A 6,451-nucleotide genomic window follows, 5' to 3' on the forward strand; every position below is an offset into this window, starting at 1 on the left:
GGAGTTAAACGCCAGCTTTTATGCCAGTTTGGGCGTTTAACTCCAATTTCTATGCCAGTTCCAGCGTTAAACGCTGGGAATTCTGAAGCTGATTTGCAACGCCGGTTTGGGCCATCAAATCTCGGGCAAAGTATGGACTATTATACATTGCTTGAAAGCCCAGGATGTCTACTTTCCAGCGCCGTTGAGAGCGTGCCAATTGGGCTTCTGTAGCTCCAGAAAATCCACTTCGAGTGCAGGGAGGTCAGAATCCAACAGCATCTGCAGTCCTTTTAGCCTCTGAATCAGATTTTTGCTCAGATCCCTCAATTTCAGCCAGAAAATACCTGAAATCACAGAAAAACACACAAACTCATAGTAAAGTCCAGAAAAGAGAATTTTAACTAAAAACTAATAAAAATATACTAAAAACTAACTAAAATATACTAAAAACATACTAAAAACAATGCCAAAAAGCGTATAAATTATCCGCTCATCAACAGGCAACAGTTTAAGTTTGGTATTGTGATGAGCGGATATTTTATACGCTTTTTGGTAGTGTTTTCAGATAGTTTTTGCCATGTTTTATTCACTTTTTGATATGTTTTTATTAATTTTTATTCAAAAATCACATTTCTGGACTTCACTATGGGTTTGTGTGTTTTTCTGTAATTTCAGGTATTTTCTGGCTAAAATTGAGGGACCTGAGCAAAAAGCTGATTCAGAGGCTGAGAAAGGACTGCAGATGCTGTTGGATTCTGACCCTCCTGCACTCGAAATGGATTTTCTCGAGCTACAGAAGCCCGATTGGCGCTCTCTCAATTGCGTTGGAAAGTAGACATCTTGGGCTTTCCAGAAATGTATAATAGTCTATACTTTGCCCGAGATTTGATTTCCCAAACAGGCGTTAAACGCCAGCTAGAAACCCTTTTCTGGCGTAAAACGCCAGAACTGGCACCAAAACTGGAGTTAAACACCCAAACTGGCACCAAAGCTGGCGTTTAACTCCAAGAATGGCCTATGCACGTGAAAGCTTCAAAGATCAGCCCAATCACTCACCAAGTGGACCCCGGAAGTGGATTTCTGCACTATCTACACTTAGTTACTCTTTTTTTGTAAACCTAGGTTACTAGTTTAGTATAAAAACTACTTTTAGAGATTCATTTAGGGACTTATGACATTTTTTACATTTCATATTGTATCTTCTATGGCATGAGTCTCTAAACCCCATAGGTGGGGGTGAGGAGCTCTGCTGTGTTTCAATAAATTAATACAATTACTACTATTTTCTATTCAATCAGCTTGCTTCCATTCAAAGATACTCACTCGTACTTCAATAGGATAAATGTGATGATCCATGACAATCATCATCATTCTCAAACTTATAAACGCATGCTTGATAACCACTTCCGTTCTATCTGAGCTCAACGTAGTCATTGGGCGACAGCTTGAGTGCGTATCTCTTGGGTTTCTGATCCATGAGTTTGACTTGCCTCTCCTGTCAATACACCATTCGAATCCGTGAGATTAGAACCTTCGTGGTAGAGGCTAGAACTAATTTGCAGTATTCCTGAGATCTGGAAAGTCTAAACCTTGTCTGTGGTATTCCGAGTAGGGTCTTGCAAGGGATGACTGTGACGAGCTTCAAACTCACGAATGTTGGGCGCAGTGACAGTGTGCAAAAGGATAAAGAGAATGATGATGAGTGTCATAGATCATCACATTCATCATGTTGAAGTGCAACGAATATCATAGAATAAGAACAAGCGGAATTGAATAGAAAATAGTAGTAATTGCATTGAAACTTGAGGTACAGCAGAGCTCCACACCCTTAATTTATGGTGTGTAGAAATGCCATCGTTAAAAAATACATAAGTGATGAAAGTTCAGGCATGGCCGAATGGCCAGCCCCCAAAACGTGATCACTGGATCAAAAATACAATCCAGGATGAAAATATAATAGTAAAAAGTCCTATTTATACTAGACTAGCTACTAGGGTTTACAGAAGTAAGTAATTGATGCAGAAATCCACTTCCAGGGCCCACTTGGTGTGTGCTTGGGCTGAGCTTGATCTATCCACGAGCTGAGGCTTCTCTTGGAGTTGAATGCCAAGTTGTAACGTGTTTTGGGCGTTCAACTCTGGTTCGTGACGTGTTTCTGGCGTTTGACTCTAGAATGCAGCATGGAACTGGCGTTGAGCGCCAGTTTACGTCATCTAATTACGAATAAAGTATAGACTATTATATATTGCTGGAAAGCTCTGGATGTCTATTTTCCAACGCCGTTAAGAGCGCGCCATTTAAAGTTTTGTAGCTCCAGAAAATCTATTTTGAGTGCAGGGAGGTCAGATTCCAACAGCATTAGCAGTCCTTTGTCAGCCTCCTTATCAGAGTTTTGCTTAGGTCCCTCAATTTCAGCCAGAAATTACCTGAAATCACAGAAAAACACACAAACTCATTGTAAAGTCCAGAAATGTGAATTTAGCATAAAAACCAATGAAAACATCACTAAAAGTAACTAGATCATACTAAAAACTACCTAAAAACAATGCCAAAAAGCGTATAAATTATCCGCTCATTACAACACCAAACTTAAATTGTTGCTTGTCCCCAAGCAACTGAAAATAAATTAGGATAAAAAGAAGAGAATATACTATAATTCCCAAAATATCAATGAATATTAGTTCTAATTAGATGAGCGGGACTTGTAGCTTTTTGTTTCTTAACAGTTTTGGCATCACACTTTTTCCTTTGAAGTTTAGAATGATTGGCATCTCTAGGAACTTAGAATTTCAGATAGTGTTATTGATTCTCCTAGCTAAGTTTGTTGGTTCTTGAACACAGCTACTTTTATGAGTCTTGGCCGTGGCCCTAAGCACTTTGTTTTCCAGTATTACCACCGGATACATAAATGCCACAGACACATAACTGGGTGAACCTTTTTAGATTGTGACTCAGCTTTGCTAAAGTCCCCAGTTAGAGGTGTCCAGAGCTCCTAAGCACACTCTTTTTGCTTTGGATCACGACTTTAACCACTTAGTCTCAAGCTTTTCACTTGGACCTGCATGCCACAAGCACATGGTTAGGGACAGCTTGATTTAGCCGCTTAGGCCTGGATTTTATTTCCTTGGGCCCTCCTATCTATTGATGCTCAAAGCCTTGGATCCTTTTTACCCTTGCCTTTTGGTTTTAAGGGCTATTGGCTTTTTCTGCTTGCTTTTTCTTTTTCTTTTTCTTTTTAATTTTTTTCTTTTTTTTTCGCCAAATTTTTTTTTCACAAGCTTTTGCTTTTTCACTGCTTTTTCTTGCCTCAAGAATCAATTTTCATGATTTTTCAGATTATCAATAGCATTTCTCTTTGTTCATTATTCTTTCAAGAGCCAACAATTTTAACATTCATAAACAACAAGATAAAAATTATGCACTGTTCAGGCATTCATTCAGAAAATAAAAATTATTATCACCAAATCAATATAATTAAACTAAATTCAAGGATAATTTCGAAATTTATGTACTTCTTGTTCTTTTGAGTTAAAAACATTTTTCATTTAAGGGAGGTGAAGAATTTATGGAATTTACTCATAGCTTTAAGACATAGTTACTACATACTAATGATCATGAAGTAGAGACACAAAAATAGATGACATAATAAGCATAAAAACAAAAAAAAAACAGAAAAATAAGAACAAGGAATGAATCCACCTTAGTGGCGTCTTCTTCTCGAAGGACCAATGATGTCCTTAAGCTCTTCTATGTCCCTTCCTTGCCTTTGTTGCTCTTCCCTCATTGCTCTTTGATCTTCTCTAATTTCATGGAGAATGATGGAGTGCTCTTGATGTTCCAACCTTAATTGATCCACATTGTAACTCAAATCTTCTAAGGAAGTGTTGAGTTGTTCCCAATAGTTGTTGGGAGGAAAGTGCATCCCCTGAGGTATCTCAGGGATCTCTTGATTTGCAGTCAAATGTTCTACCACTGAGCTATAGACCCTTGAGATGAATCTCTCCATCTCCCATGACTCAGAGGTGGAAGCAATTGTCTTCCCTTTTTCTTCCTCTTTTTTTTTTAGGTTTCTCTAGTCTTAGGTGCCATCAATGGTTATGGAAAAGCAAAAAAGCTATGCTTTTACCACACCAAACATAGAATGTTGCTCGCCCTCGATCAAAAGAAGAAAGAGTAGAAGAAGAAGAAGAAGATACGGAGGAGAGGAAGAAAGGTGTGTATTCGGCTATGTATGGTGGGTTTGGGTGGGAAAGAGATGATGGATGTGAGTGGTGAAGAGGTAATGGGGAAGAGAGATTGAGGTGATTGGTGAAGAAGAGAAAAGGTGAGTTGAGGTAGGTGGGGATCCTGTGGGGTCCACAGATCCTGAGGTGTCAAGAATTTACATCCCTGAACCAATTAGGCATGTAAAACGCCTTTGCATACAATCCTGGCATTTGAACGCCAAATTGATGCTTGTTTTGGGCGTTCAACGCCAGCTTTATGCTTGTTCTGGGCGTTCAATGCCCATCTGCAGCATGTTTCTGGCGTTGAACGCCAGCTTTCCTCAGTGTGCAATCTTGGCGTTTAAATGCCAGATTGCTACATGTTTCTGGCGTTCAACGCCAGATCCATGCTCTGTTCTGGCGTTGAACGCCAGCCAGATGCTCCTTACTGGCATTTAAACGCCAGTAAGCCTTTCCTCCAGGGTGTGCTTTTTCTTCTGCTATTTTTGATTCTGTTTTTAGTTTTTGTATTTGTTTTGTGACTCCACATGATCATGAACCTAATAAAATATAAAAGAACAATAAAAAGAAAAATAAAATTAGATAAATAAAAATTGGGTTGCCTCCCAATAAGCGCTTCTTTAATGTGAATAGCTTGACAGTGAGCTCTCCTGGAGCTTCACAGATGTTCAGAGCATTGTTGGGACCTCCCAACACCAAACTTAGAGTTTGATTGTGGGGGCTCTATTTGACTCTGCATTGAGAGAAGCTGTTCATGCTTCCTCTCATTACCAAATAACTTGGCATTTAGCTTCATGATGGCTCCTAGATATAAAGCAACTTGCTCTCCAGTTACATCTTCATCCTCTTCAGAGGGAGAATAGTCTTCAGAGCTCATGAATGGCAGAAGGAGGTTTAATGGAATCTCTATCGTCTTTATATGAGCCTCAGATTCCTTTGGGTCCTCAATAGGGAACTCCTTTTTGGTTGGGAGACGTCCCATGAGGTCTTCCTCATTGGGATTCATGTCCTCCCCTTCCTCCTTGCATTCGGCCATATTGACTATATCAATGGCCTTGCACTCTCTCTTTGGATTCTCTTCTATATTGCTTGGGAGAGTACTAGGAGGAGTTTCAGTGATTTTCTTACTCAGCTGGCCCACTTGTGCCTCCAGATTTCTGATGGAGGACCTTGTTTCACTCATGAAACTTAAAGTGGCCTTAGACAGATCAGAGACTAAATTTGCTAAGTTAGAGGTACTCTGTTCATAATTCGCTTTCTGTTGCTGAGAAGATGATGGATAAGGCTTGATATTGCTGAGCATATTTCTTCCACCATTATTAAAGCCTTGTTGAGGCTTTTGTTGATCCTTCCATGAGAAATTTGGATGATTTCTCCATGATGAATTATAGATGTTTCCATAAGGTTCACCCATGTAATTTACCTCTGCTATTGCAGGGTTCTCAGGATCAGAAGCTTCTTCTTCAGAAGATGCCTCTTTAGTACTGTTGGATGCATTTTGCCATCCATTCAGACTTTGAGAAATCATGTTGACCTACTGAGTCAACACTTTGTTCTGAGCCAATATGGCATTCAGAGCATCAATTTCAAGAACTCCCCTCCTTTGAGGCGTCCCATTATTCACCGAATTCCTCTCAGAAGTGTACATGAACTGGTTATTTGCAACCACGTCAATAAGTTCTTGAGCTTCTGCAGGCGTTTTCTTTAGGTGAATGGATCCACCTGCAGAATGGTCCAATGACATCTTAGAGAACTCAGATAGACCATAATAGAATATATCTATCATGGTCCATTCTGAAAACATGTCAGAAGGACATCTTTTGGTCATCTGCTTGTATCTTTCCCAAGCTTCATAGAGGGATTCACCATCTTTTTGTTTGAAGGTTTGAACATCCACTCTAATCTTGCTCAGCTTTTGAGGAGGAAAGAACTTAGCCAAGAAGGCCGTGACCAGCTTATCCCAGGAGTCCAGGCAATCTTTAGGTTGAGAGTCCAACCATGCTCTAGCTCCGTCTCTTACAGCAAAAGGGAAAAGCATGAGCCTGTAGACTTCAGGATCTACTCCATTAGTCTTAACAGTCTCACAGATCTGCAAGAACTCAGTTAAGAACTAGTAGGGATCTTCTGATGGAAGTCCATGAAACTTGTAGTTCTATTGCATTAGAGTAACTAATTGAGGTTTTAGCTCAAAATTGTTGGCTCCAATGGCAGGAATTGAGATGCTTCTTCCATCAAACTTGGAA

General features: G+C 39.7%; 1 non-coding gene across 1 annotated transcript; it reads left to right on the plus strand.

The window, feature by feature from the left end:
- The first annotated feature begins 6,007 nt into the window (after positions 1-6,007).
- On the plus strand, positions 6,008-6,114 carry LOC130984683 (small nucleolar RNA R71). Its single transcript, XR_009088599.1, has one exon. It is a non-coding gene; the product is annotated as a small nucleolar RNA R71 (small nucleolar RNA).
- The last annotated feature ends 337 nt before the right edge of the window (positions 6,115-6,451 follow it).

Source organism: Arachis stenosperma, chromosome 5 (genome assembly GCF_014773155.1).
Source record: "Arachis stenosperma cultivar V10309 chromosome 5, arast.V10309.gnm1.PFL2, whole genome shotgun sequence".
Taxonomy (NCBI): domain Eukaryota; kingdom Viridiplantae; phylum Streptophyta; class Magnoliopsida; order Fabales; family Fabaceae; genus Arachis; species Arachis stenosperma.